Consider the following 15,000-nt stretch of genomic DNA (forward strand, 5'->3'; position numbering starts at 1 on the left):
CCAGGCAATGGCTGATGATGACACAGCAGGTTAACCTCTAGACAGGAACGTTTCCAATAGGAAATATCCTCCGTAATAGAGTTTTGAATTTAGAAGGATAATAAATAAAAGAAACGTAAATATCACTGTAAGTAAAGCTATTTATGACCTACGAGTATATGTAAGAAAATGCTAATATATGTAGGTCATGAATTACCTCAATGACATGGTTAATGCAAAAGAGATCCTATTTTAAGCTTGATTGTTATAATTGAAGTCTTTTGTTGTGTATATAAATATTACAATTTCCTTTCCATACTTAGGAATTATCTCCGCTGAAAACGTGTTGCATACGAAAATAAAAACAATATAAGAATATTCAACAAAAAGAAATGAAAACTGAAAGGTAAACTTTTCATAAAACCAGCTCAGAATAAAATATGATTACTACAATGGCGAAGCCACATTTTCCCCAGATAGCACAAAAACTTTAAGGAAGCATATTGATCTGCTCTGAGAGAGAGAGAGAGAGAGAGAGAGAGAGAGAGAGAGAGAGAGAGAGAAGAAATAAAGTTTGGATGTCCTTTGTTCTCTTTATGGTTAGCTAGTTCTAGAAAGATATATCTTGGGAAATAGTATTTTAAACACATCGTAGAAGCATTGTTATCAACCAGTGCCAGGACAGAATTATGAAGATCCCTTAGAATGAATGAAATTCTTGGGGAAATAACTAATAATGGATAATACGAATAGAAAAACATTAAAAATATTTTCTTTTAACAGAAGAGAATTGAATAATAGTGCAGGAAATTTTAAAAAAGAATAACGAAAAAAAATAATGATTGTAAGAAAAACCAAATCCATTGAGATCTACGGTATATTGATAAACACTAATGAATATCTAATATGAAGGAAATGATGAAACATATAATTATGGCTATTTGGCGAACTCCACGAGATGCATTTTCATCACAAACGTTTGTCATGGCTCTCTGTAAGGAAATCCAGTGGGAAAATCCTATATGATTATTATTACTAGCTAAGCTACAACCCTAGTTGGAGGAGCAGGATGTTATAAGCCCAAGGGCTCCAACAGAGAATAATTGCTTAGTGAGGAAATGAAAGATGGAAGAAAATAAACTACAAGAGAAGTAATGAATAATCAAAATAAAATATTCTAAGAACATTAACCACATTAAAATAATTGTTTCATATATAAACTTAAAGAAAGAAAAAAAAAACAAGAGGAGGAGAAATAAGATGGAATAGTGTGCCCGAGTGTACCTTCAAGCAAGACAAATCTAACCCAAGGTAGTGGAAGGCCATATTACAGAAGCTATAGCCCAGGACAAGAATAAAGAATAGTGGTTTAATTTTGGAGCCTTATGTCAAGTGCCAAATCTTTGGTTTTAATGTTAATGAAATACATTTTTGTTTTCTGTAATTACTTCTAAAATTAAGATTTCTGCTTATTATAGAATTTGTCTATGTTCGTTATTCAGTATATTTAGAAAAAAATGATCCTTGTGCCTTGAATGTATTGTATAAACCTGCAAAAGGATTTTATCTAATAATTATCTGTTAATTCATATACTCAGTTTCTAATTATATCAATAATTAGCAATTTATAAATTTGTGATTTTGTTTCTCATTCGAATAGATTGCTGATGTCAACTGCCGCTTAATAGTATTCTAATTATACAAAATGCTTTTGATTTTTATTATGTTTTTTTTTTTTTTTTTTTTTTTTTTATTTTAGGAAAAAAATCCTGGTTTATGTGTGGTTGTCTAAACGCAATTTAACTTTTCCCACGGAAAAAAAAAATTGGACGCAATGTTTTTGAGTTTAAAGGGGAACCTATATTGAATCATCTTTGACCACTGACAAATCAGCTGTTTTTCTGCTCTTCTTTGATTCATATCACAATATATTATTTTTAGTTTGGACAAATTAATTCATTTCTGGGATTGGTAAGTCGTCCCTTAATTGTTGATTGGATTCAATTAGTTTTAGAGCAACTAGTATCTGATTTGTGATATGAAACGTTTAGAATCACGATAAAATTCTAGTCTATTGAGAAATGGGAATCAAATTTAGCATTTGTCTTTTTTCTGTAAGGTTTATACATAACAGTTTTTATATACAGAAGTTTGATTGAGGATAATCCCAAGTATTGACCAATAGAGAATTTTTCACAGGCATTGTATGGAATACGATGTGTATATCGTATTCCATGCAATGCCTGTGAAAAATTCTATACTGGTGAAACTGGTAAAGCCCTATAAAAAATAATTTAACAACATAAGAAAAGTGTCAGATATGCTCAAGATAATTATGCACTCTTTGCCTACGTTAGAGATAAAAATCACACCATTAATTGGTAAGGCACTGAGAATTTGGTTCATTCAAATAACTTAGTGGAAAGAAACATCATAGAGTGTAGTTTCATAAAAGAAAACTTTGAAAACAACTTGAATATTGGTCATGGAATGTATAAACTCGACGCCTTTATATGTAAAGAAATTTGTAAGCTATATAAAAAAACTTTAACCACTTGATGTAGAACTGAATGTATTGTGAATAATCAACGTCACTGTGAAATTAATATTTAGACCTAATCTACCATTCACTAAAGGGTACAACTATTTTATATAGTATGCATAAGTACATTGGCACTATATAGGGTTATGCTAGAATATATATATATATATATATATATATATATATATATATACTGTATATACACACACACACACACACACACATATATATATATATATATATATATATATATATATATATTTACATATACATATACCAATGCGTTTGTGTGTATTTGTTTGAGCAGAGAAGGTCTTTGTGCTTCGGAAACAAGTAGACACTCCAGGTTCCAGTGTCCAGGTTAAAGTCAATAGGGTCCAAAAGCAATTCCAATCAGAAATTCTTTTCTTCAGACAAGTTCATATCCGCTGAGAGGCCGCACTCTGTGGCTATATTTTCCGCAAAGGTTTTTCCTAATTTTTAGATGTCCCATTTTTGTATATATAAAAATAAAATCGAGCTTCTAGATTTTTTGATAGCCTTTTTAGTGAGGAACTGAAGAACATATTGAACATCATTAAAAGGATTATAGATTACAGTAAATGTGGTAGAGGTTAGAATTACTCTCGATATCCAGTCGTTTTCCATTGGAGGTTTGGTGTCTAATAAAAACCGATTAGCTATAACGTATTGTTTACGCAAACAGAAGTTGGTTAGGGCTGCGAAAATATTAATTAAAATAGATTTCTTCAGTCAATTTAAAAAAGAAACTTATGCTGTGGCCTGATTGGTAACGCATCTGCCTGGTGTTTCCCAGTAGGTGGTTCGAGTCCCGCTCAGACTCGTTAGTGCCATCAGTGTCTAAAACCTTACCATCCTTGTGAGCTAAGGTTGGGGGGGGGGGTGTTTGGGGAAGCTCATATGTCTAATCTTCGGAGTCATCAGCAGCCACTGGCTGGCCCTCCCTTGTCCTAGCTTGGGTGGAGAGGAAGCTTGGGCGCTGATCATATAATATATGGTCAGTCTCTAGGGCATTGTCCCTTGCCTCTGCCATTCATGAGCGACCTTTAAATGAAAATACACAGGATGCAAATGAAAGGTAAGTTAAAAAAATCCTTTGGTGCTAATTGCATATATATATATATATATATATATATATATATATATATATATATATATATATATATATATATATATATATATATATATATATATATATATATATATGAAGTGTTCTCTCTCTCTCTCCTCTCTCTCTCTCTCTCTCTCTCTCTCATATTATATTGCTGTACTGAATATGATATAATTGTATTGAACGTACATTCTGTTTTATGTTAAACTCTACTCCTCGGGAACGAAGACGAAGGAGTGGAGGATTTTCACTTGCTAAAACGAACGAGATACGATCCACAGCTTTTAGCCAACTGCCGTTCCTTGGAGAAACACACCAAGAAATACAACAAAATCAACCTCGACCTCAACTTTTTGAGATATTGTCAATTAAATAATATAGTGCCTAAGTTTATAAAGTTCAAAGTTTACAAAGCCTCCCTGTACAGGTCTGAGTTCTACACTGATTCTACTAGGAACCTCCTTGAGCTGGAAATACGTTCAAAGATCAAGGAACTTCATCGCGCACATGACCAAATGACAAGATTCAGGACTGGCGTACTCAATTCGCTGACATTATTGAACTCTATCATTTTCAACCATTTATTTAACAAGGGTATTTCCTCCTTTTGTTTGGACCGTTGAAGATAGACATTTCAGAAAATTTCGAAATTTAGGCATTACCGTTCCTTTATTTAATAATAAGATTCATTCCGTGTTAAATTTTTCCAAACGAATACTCTCGAAGAGAGAGGAATTCCTACTGTCCTTAGGGTTAGACTTTTGCCTCCCCAACTATCGCTCAAATTATCAGCAATTCTTTTTGCCTCTCGAGATACTTTTTCAGAGAATAATTAAACTTCCCTTTTGCAAAAATATAGAGTTTTTAAGATCACAATTCACAGGCCTCGCCCACAGCTCTTTTAATAATCTTAAAACTAGATGGGCTTCTTTTTTTACCAAGAATGATTATGAGATTTTTAAAAACCTAGCCAGAGATAAAAATGTGATAATTACTCGTCCAGACATGACTACATACAAAAAATGAATGGCATTTTAAACGACTCTTCAAAATTTACCAAAGTTGGTGACCCAGACCTTTACAATATTACTAAACCCGAAGATAAAATCAACAGATTTCTTAGAACACTAAAACAAACCAGTGCAATGTATGAAAATACATATCACGACCTTTTTGTAACAGGATCTACATATGGACTTATGTACGGACTGCCAAAGATACACAAAGAAGGAATTCCTTTGAGACCTATCCTTTCTTCCATTAACACTGCTAGCTATAAACTCGCCAAATTTCTTGTCCCTTTACTCCAACCACTGACTCACAACAAATACACATTAATAAACTCGGCCTCCTTTAAAGATGACATTATCACGCAGGACTCAGATCTGTACATGGCGAGCTTTGACGTGGAATCTCTGTTTACAAATGTTCCCGTTGTCGAGACTATCAACATCATTTTAGACAGGCCATTTACCACTGACGATTGCTTGTTGAACAATTTTAATAGAACTCAATTCAAGTTGCTTTTAGAATTAGCCGTACTGAATACGCCCTTTGTTTTTAATAATACGGGTTTTAAGCAAACTGAGGGGAAGGCCATGGGAAGCCCTCTGGGTCCTACTTTTGCCAACATATTTATATGCTCCCTGGAGGAGCGAGCTTTAGATGTATGGCCCACCTAATTTCCACCCACTCTTTTATAGTCGCTACATAGATAACACTTTCGCCTTGTTCAGATGTAATTACCATGCTGATACCTTTCTTGAGTATTTAAACAACCAACACCATTACATTAAATTTACGGTTGAAACAGAAACACAGACTTCACTTCCGTTCCTTGATGTGAGGATATCCAAGGACGAGTCTGGATTTCATACTGGTATTTATAGAAAGAGCACCTTTACTGGCCTGGGGACCAATTTTTATAGCTAATGTTTTTTTTTTTTTTTAACTTTAAACTGAAATCCGTGTCAACTATCCTCCATAGAGCCATTAATCTGACATCAAGCTTGTCTACTTTTCATACTGAAGTGACTTTCCCTGGTGATTACTTTAAGGATAAATATTTCCCTCCAGCATTTTTTCATAGATCCCGGCAGCCGGTCAGTTGTAGTCCTCTGGTTCTTTTGCTGCCGGCTGGCATCGGTCTTGTACCTTTGCCGGCCGGCTTATGTCAGCCCTTGTCTGCCGGTCACCAAGAGTGTGGCCGGCAGCTGGGTACTACCTTGTGTAGTTGCTGGCCGGCAACATTGGCTGTTACCGGCCGGCAGTTGCTGCCGACCGGTACATGCATTTGAACCAGAGTGCTGCCGCCTTTTAGCTGTTAAGTAGTATACTTTAAAGCTAGTTGTGGTGTGTGCCGGCCGGCAAAGGCAGGCTGGCACACATCCCCTATACTGTACTAGTATTCTTCAGTATAACATATACAGTAAGAAGAAAACTATGGTAAGGGTTTTGGTACAGCACTGTGTCTTCTAACACTATTGTGTTTTCTTGCACATCCCTTTGCTGTTGCCCTACAGATAGGAAGCTGAGTTCTTTCCTGTCTATTATACAGGATTTTAAAATCATTGCTTAGGTGTGAGCTCCACCTGTTTCCTCTGGAAACCTTGCATTGGTTACTCTAGAAGAGATAAACCATTTTTGATTTTATTATCTGGAAGGCTGCAACAATGGGTTGTGAGGGAAACACAAGTGTGTGTCTTTCCTTTCTGAATTGTTATGCTATACTATGCATATCCAGTGATACATAGTTCACTTGATACTCATGGAAATTTCTTCTCTTTACAGAAGGACACTCCGAAGTGGGGAAGTGCTTTCTGCAATGTCAGCAGCAAGAAACTCTGCGGACATGAGTTTTGTAGGAGACACGCAGCATACGCTGTCTCCAAGGATGATCTCCGGTATTGGGACCCTCAGGTATGTACTGTGTGCACTGACCTGATTACTGAGACCTTTAATTCCCCTAGGACAGAGGAATCAAGGGATATAGCTAGGAAAAAGCTTCGTACCTGGGTAAGGGGCTTCCAAAAAACACTTCTGGCCCTTATCTTCCAAGTGAGAAGATGAGGGCGTATCTTTTCCCTAAGGCATCAGCTGATGCAGTGATTCCCCCAGCCTCAAGAGGAGATCCCCTAAGTTCAGATCCAGGTGGATGCTGAAGTCGCGGTCGCGATGCAAGACATCCAGTTAGATGACAGGATGTCTGATGTGGATGGGTGTCAGGAGGAAGACCTCCTGGCAGAAGCCCAGGATGAAGTTCAAGCCCCAGACGTTGTAGAGGTAGACGTCGACGAGGTGTCGGCTACTCCGGTTCAGATTCCGGAGCCTATTCCCTCTACATCGGCCGGTCTCCCAGTAGAGCTGCGACAGGCCCTCTATTCTATTGTTGGAATGATCCAACAAATGCAGAAGGAGAATCAGGAGAAGGCGGCTACAATGGAACTGCGAATGCAGTGCCTTACAGAATCACATGGGCCCCAGAAAAAGCTCAATGTGAAAGACCTTCCCTTGTGCTCAGATGCTAACCCATGGAGGTATGCTGAGCACATGCCGATGACGACTGGAAAGATCGTCATCTCGGATAAGCTGGGCTCAGTTCCCCTGGAGGAGGTGGAATTCTGGCCCAGCAAAGCATCATATCCGGACTGTTATGTCCGGCTGAGGAAGGAACCAGCTTCAAAGGAGGAGACAGAGCCGAAGGAGGTCATAGTGATGGACCATGCTAAGGCTCAAGCTCTACTTTCATCCTCGATGAAAGAGAGGGGCTTCTCTAACTCAAAGGTAGCTGCATTGAATAGGAAGCTCCCTTCCTTTGTGTCCTCGCCTACTAGAGCCTTCCCCTTTTTACAGAAAGGGTTTCTGGCTGTACTAAAAGTAGTCGAGGCCGGCAAGTCTTGCCCCTCCCTAGAGGAGTGTAAACCCTTGTCGCTGGCCCTGCCTATGGATCACAAAGACTGGAAGGATGTCCATCTTACGTTCTCAGTTGGAAAGTTGAAGGTTGATATTGCCGGACGTCAGTTCGGCAAGGACCTCCCTAAGCTGTCTGACTTTCTATTGCGAAGTGAGTTCGATACAAAAGAAAGACTGACTGCCTCAATGTCTCATCAGACTACTCTCGAGACGATGGCAAGTGACCCCAAGGTACATGAAATGTTCATGGTAGTGGCCAAGTCTCATCTGTCCACAGTGACGAAGGACCTTTATGGCTTCGTCAAGGCGAGGAGAGCTTGTAGGGAGTTCGTGTTTACCTCGGCTACGGTGAGGCACGAGCCAAAGAAACTAATCTCCTCCAACATTTGGGGAAAAGACCTTTTCCCTACCGACTTGGTCAAAGAAGTTGTTGATAAGGCCGCCTTGGAGAATAGAAACCTTTTCCAGAAGTGGGGCCTGGCTATCAAAAGAAAGTCTTCCCCGGATGAGGGTGCTCAACCAAAGAGGAAGACTATGAGGGCTAGGCTACCGTCTCGGCCAGCCAAGCCTCTTAGACAGCAACAGCAACTGCAATTGCCATTGCCCCCAGTGCCCCAGATCGTGGCACAAACCCCGACCACTTTTCAGTGGGTACCCCAGGCCGTGTCGACACAGTCCACGGCATTCACCCCAGCGTTCAAAGGGCAGTCTACTTCCTTTCGAGCAAAGCCTAGAGGAGCAGCCAGAGGCTCGTCTAGACGTCCCTCAAGGGGAAGGGGATTCAGGGGTGGTCGTGGTCAGGAAGGCAAGACCTCAGGACGGCAGTCCAAGTGAGGTGATACCGGTAGGAGGGAGACTTCTGAAATTTCGGGATCGGTGGACCTTCGATCCCTGGGCCCACAGCCTACTCAAGAATGGACTGGGCGGGAGCTGGTACAGCACTCCACCCCCGTGCCTTCAGTTTTTCCAACACTCCACCCCCGTTATGGAGGAGTTTGTTCAAGAACTGTTGGAGAAAAAAAGGTGATCCGAAGGGTGAAGCCCATCAATTTCTAAGGGAGGCTGTTTTGTGTTCCGAAGAAAGACTCGGAAAAGCTCAGAGTTATTCTGGACTTGTCGCCACTCAACAAGTTCATAGTGAATTGCAAATTCAAAATTCTAACACTGCAACACATAAGGACCTTACTGCCCAAGAGGGCATATACCGTCTCTATAGACTTGTCAGACGCCGATTGGCACATTCCAATTAGCCATCGACTCTCCCCCTACCTAGGGTTCAGGCTACAACGGAGACTATACGCCTTCGGAGCCATGCCATTCGGGCTAAACATAGCCCCAAGGATTTTTACGAAGCTTGCGAGCGTAGCTCTCAAACAATTACGCCTAAAGGGAATTCAGGTAGTAGCCTACCTGGACGACTGGATGGTGTGGGCAGCATCCGAGACAGAATGCTTGCAAGCTTCCAGTCAAGTGATCCAGTTCCTAGAGTACATAGGCTTCAAGATCAACAGAAAAAGTCTCGACTTTCTCCATCTCAAAAGTTCCAGTGGCTGGGAATCCACTGGGACCTTTTGTCACACCGTTTCTCCACCCCGGCAAAGAAAAGGAAGGAGATAGCGGGTTCTGTCAAGAGACTTCTAGATTCCGAAAGGATATCAAGACGCGAGCAGGAGAGGGTACGGCGCTCTCTCCAGTTTGCTTAGGTGACAGACCCAGTGCTAAGAGCACAGCTAAAGGATGCAATCGGAGTTTGGAGAAGTTATGCATTAAACGCGCGAAGAGATCTGAGAAGACCAGCCACTTCGGCTAAGTACTCTTCTCAGGCCTTGGTCCCAAGCCAGACATCTAAAGAAGTCGGTTCTTCTTCAGCCACCTCCCCCATCGGTGACGATTCACTCAGACGCCTCGAAAGAGGGATGGGGAGGTCACTCTCATCGGAAAAAAGTCCAGGGGACTTGGTCCAAGCTATTCAAGACCTTTCACATAAAACTTTCTAGAAGCTAGGGCAGTGCTCCTTACCTTAAAGAAAGTCTCCCGCGTCACTCGATTCACATAAGGTTAGTGATAGACAGCGAGGTAGTTGTAAGATACTTAAATCGACAAGGATCGAGGTCAACACCTCTCTTCCAGGTGATGTTGGCCATCTTCTGATTGGCGGAAAAGAAGAAGTGGTACCTGTCGGCAGTTCACCTTCAAGGAGTCCGCAATGTGACAGCGGACGCTCTATCCAGGTTCACACCGATAGAGTCGGAATGGTCCTTAGACACAGGATCATTCTCCTTCATTCTGAATCAGTCCCAAAACTGCAGATAGACCTCTTTGCGACAAAATACAACAAGAAGTTGCCCCTGTACGTGTCCCGTACGAGGACCCCTTAGCGGAAGCAGTGGACGCGATGTCCCTTGACTGGAACAGATGGTCCAAGATTTATCTGTTCCCTCCTCACAACCTTCTGTTGAGAGTCCTCAACAAACTGAGATCCTTCAAGGGTTAGTGGCAATAGTGGCCCACAAGTGGCCAAACAGCGTGTGGTTCCTCCTGGCATTGGAACTGTAGCTGAAGTTTGTACCACTACCAGATCCAGTTCTGACCCAGCGAGATCAAAAGTCAACTGTCTGCGCTTCATTACAGAAAACCCGGACCCTGCAGCTCATAATTTTCACTCCCTAGCGGTGAGAAAGCGTTTCGGGATTTCGAAAGCCAGTATAGACTTCCTTGAGGAATATAAGTGCAAATCTACTAGAAGACAATATGAGTCATCTTGGAGAAAATGGGTGGCCTTTTGTCAAGGCGAAGAATCCGCAGGAGATCTTGACAGACTTCTGCTTATCTTTCTTCTCCACCTCCATGGTCAAGGATTGGCAGCGAACACGATTTCAGCGTGTAAGTCTGCTTTGACAAGACCCATTCTATATGCCTTCCAGGTCGACCTAGGTAACGAGATCTTTAATAAAGTCCCGAAAGCCTGTGCTAGGCTCAGACCTTCAGCACCTCCAAAGCCCATTTCATGGTCTTTAGACAAGTTCTTCATTTCGCTTCTCTGTTGAGCAATGAAGAGTGTGCGTTAAAGGATTTGACACAAAAAGTTATTTTCCTATTTTGCACTCGCGTCCAAGCCAGGGTTAGTGAGATTTCAGCCTCTCGAGAGAGGCAGGTCGTGTTGAGTTCCTCAGTTCCTGGATGGGGGAGAACTGAACCTGTTTCCGGATCCTACGTTTCTCGCCAAGAATGAGTTACCCACCAACAGGTGGGGTCCCTGGAGAATCTGCCCTCTGAAAGAAGATGCATCTCTATGTCCAGTAGAATGCCTAAAGGTCTATCTTCATAGAACTTCAGACTTCAAGGGTGGTCAACTATTCAGGGGAGAAACATCAGGCTCAAATTTATCTCTGAATCAACTCAGAGCGAAAATCACATATTTTATTCGCAGAGCGGATCTTGACAATAAACCCGTAGGTCACGATCCGAGGAAAGTTGCCTCATCCTTAAATTTCTTTAATTGATTGGATTTTGAACATCTCCGTTCATACACTGGCTGGAAGTCTTCCTGAGTGTTCTTTCACCACTATGCGAAGCAAGTAGAGGATCTAAAAGAGATATGTGGTAGCAGTGGGTTGCGGTGTTAAACCTACTGTTTAACTCTGCGAGGAACAGTGATCTTAATTGGGATGATTAATTCCAGGGTGAGTGTGCAGTTACATACTGTACTACAAACTAAGTGAGGGCACTGTGTTGCCCACTCAGACTGTTCCATTTCCGAAGGTGAACCTAGCATAAGTGCAGACATGTGTGCCGAGCGTTTCTAACGCTAATGTCAATGATTTGTAATACAGGCTTTTATGACTTTGATACCTCGGTATCTTAAAAGTGGCATCTAATGTTTTTTCTTTCAGACAAACAAGCTTTGTTTACTATCATACTTATGCTTAAAGTTTTGGGTTATCCTCTTCTTATGTATATATATATATATATATATATATATATATGTGGTTAACCTGTCTATTTATTGCCTGTCAATAATCTGGTTCTTGAGAACCTTGCGTCTCCTTCACCTGTGTCCATTTATTGGTATAATTGAGCATTCATTCTATGTACCTTATCTGGGATAATTGTAATAGAATTGTTCCTTTATGCAAGCTATGTTGCATTGGTTTTCCTCCTATGCGGATATAAAACCCTTGTCCAATACAAGTATTGTGCGGAGAACTGGTCGATATTTCATATTGACGCAGTGGCTCTTTACAAAATATGCTTTACTTAATATAGGGCGAGACCACTATATTAGCTTGCCTGGTATTTATACATAGATATATGTACTCTTCGAGACTTTTCCAGAGTCTAGTAGGACTCTTCCCTGTAGGGGGCAGGAAGCTCTAACATAGTTTATAGTTAGTTGAAAACATGTATAACGGTAACATCTTAGGTCTCGTGGTCTAGTCGACCGGGAAAAAATTACCTCCGGGGAGTACGGCACGTTCTGAGAATCCACAGATACAGTAATGCTCTGGTACACTTCCATCAGGACGACATGGCTTGAGCCCAAAAAACGGATTTTGAGCGAAGCGAAAAATCTATTTTTGGGTGAGATGGCCATGTCGTCCTGATGGACCCGCCCTTACCTTTCTAAGAAAGGGCTGTAGGACCCCTCCCTACATACAGTATCTGTAGCACCTTGTGTACGCTACAAGGAATACAGATGGCGCCAGGATTGGCGCCAGGCACGCATACGAATCGGAGGATAGGGAAGCCTTGGGAGCGGCTCCCCTTTTTCTTTCCCGAATTCGTATCTCGCCAATCACCTCCTACGAGACGAAATCTCTGTCCAGGATGTAGATTGCCATGTGGCGTGTCTAGAATACGTCCTCTGATATGTCGCGATATCCCTTTCACGAGGGATACTCGCTCCAGTAGTTAGAATTTTGGTACCTTAAGGTAAATTCTCTGGGAATATCGCCGTAGTTGTAATATACCCTAGGAAGCTACCCTATAGGAACTTCCATCAGGACGACATGGCCATCTCACCCAAAAATAGATTTTTCGCTTCGCTCAAAATCCGTTGTATATATATATATATATATATATATAATAGTGTATTTTGGATATTTTGAATGGATACCTACTGCACTATAATTGTTCAGTGGCTAATTTCCTCTTGGTAATGTTAGAAGAGACTCTTAAGCTATTCGAAGGAGCTTATCTAGGAGAAGGACACTTCATGATCAAACCATTGTTCTCTAATCCTGGGTAGTGCCATAGCCTCAGCCCCATGGTCTTCCACTGTCTTGGGTCTAGAATTTTCTTGCTTGAGGTTACACTCAGGCACACAATTCTTACTTTTTCAATATTTCCTTTCCTCATTGGGCTCTTTTTCACTGTTGGAGCCATTGGACTTATAGCATCCTGCCTCTCCAACCAGGTTTGTAGCCTTGTTAATAATAATGATAATGTTAATTATACTCATATAATTTTATGAGGATATTCAGTAATAATAATAATAATAATAATAATAATAATAATAATAATAATAATAATAATAATAATTATAGTATATCTTGCTGTTTGAATGCATTCAATCACGTAAGTTATTAATAAAAAACATTTAATCATAACATCAAAACATGTCTGTATAGATTACCTCATTGTTTATAGTTTATGGCAATCATACTCTACCCACATCATTAAAGAAGATCTATTGAATTACGCATACATCTCTTCATTGACATGTGTAGCTTTTGCGATTAAACCAAGGAGTTAAAATTGGAGACGTTTATTTCTTTGTGTTTGTCCTTATCTCTCTAGCGTGTTTATCATTGGTAAATTTAAACTAAATGTGATAATTAAACAAATATTAAAGTCTTGGTAAATGTGTTTTATTAAAGTATAGAAATTCACACAATTAATGCAAACTTTGAACTTTTTTAGTCCAAGTTGCTGTGAATGGTTTCATGTTGAACAGACTGACGTAAGTCTCTCTCCGTAGTTCATAAATGTCAGATTTATTCTAAAATTGTTGGTGTTTTTTTTTTTTTTTTTTTTTTTTTTTTTTTTTTTTTTTTTTTTTTTTTAATATTGTATATTAACTCTTCATTACTTTTCTATAATTCATATATTTCATTATTTCCTTTCCTCACATGGCTCTTTATCCCTGTTGTAGCCCTTGAGCTTATATTATTCTACTTCTCTAACTTGGGTCATAGCTTAGCTAGTAATAATAGCATTTTATAAATTTTATTCATTACTTCTCTTGTAGTTTATTTATTTCCCTATTTTCTTTCCTTACTATTTTTTTTCTTTAGAAGCCCTTGGGCTTATGTCATCATCCTTCTCTAACTCGGATTGTAGCTTAGCTAGTAATAATACTATCTTATATATTTCATTCATCACTTCTCATCTAGTTTATTTAATTCATCATTCCCTCTCCTCACTTGGGCTTTTTTTTCCCGTCGGAACGCTTTAGCTTATTGCATCTAGATTTTCCAATTTGGGTTGTAGCTTAGCTAATAGTAGTCTTAATAGCAATAATAAAAACACTCGAATTCTTCTTCTTGACTTTGGTAGCACTATCTTGATCAAGTCGTTTTAAAGTATCCGACTCTTTTTATGTGACCAAACTGTGGAATGATCTTCCCAATTTGGTGGTTGAATCGGTGGACCTTTAAAAGTTCGAACTTGTTGCAAATGTGTTTATGTTGAACACGCTGATATACAGTATGTCTTTTTTTTCCAAGTTTTATCCTTATATTTTTACTGATTTTTTCTTTATTATTATTATTATTACTTCTAATATATAGATTATTTTTTATTTCCTTTTTTCCTTTCCTCACTAGGCTACTTTCCGTTTTTGAGGCCTATGGTTTGTAGCATCCTATTTTTCAATTTATAGGTACAGCTTAGCTGATAATAATAATAATAATAATAATAATAATAATAATAATAATAATAATAATAATAATAATAATAATAATAAACAAAGTATCAACTAAACCATGTACGTTCTTCAGTGTCAGAAAGGTGCAAATCAATCAAACAATTGACCTGTCAGTTTTCGCAGTTCTTTCAATAAATAAAACAATAAGTTTTCACTTTGTCCTGGTCTTGTCTTGCAGATGTTTCTTATCTCCGCCAGACATTCTTCCTCTGTGCACGTTTTCAATAAACCTTTCCCCATACCAGGTGCCCTCAACTCTATTACAAGCAAGTAATTCCTTATTTTTTTTTTCTTTTGCGGGGGGGGGGGGTGGGGCTGCCTCATTTACACTTGGAGAGAATCATTTTTCTTCTAAATCATGGTGTAATTTTTCTGAAAATATTCTAATTGTTCATTACTTCTTATACATTTAATTTACTTTCTTATTCACTTTCCTTAATAGGGTAGTTTTTCTGTTGCAGCCCTTGTGTTTATAGTATCCTGCTTTTTCAACTATGGTTGTTGGTT

Source organism: Palaemon carinicauda, chromosome 32, assembly GCF_036898095.1.
Source record: "Palaemon carinicauda isolate YSFRI2023 chromosome 32, ASM3689809v2, whole genome shotgun sequence".
Lineage (NCBI taxonomy): Eukaryota > Metazoa > Arthropoda > Malacostraca > Decapoda > Palaemonidae > Palaemon > Palaemon carinicauda.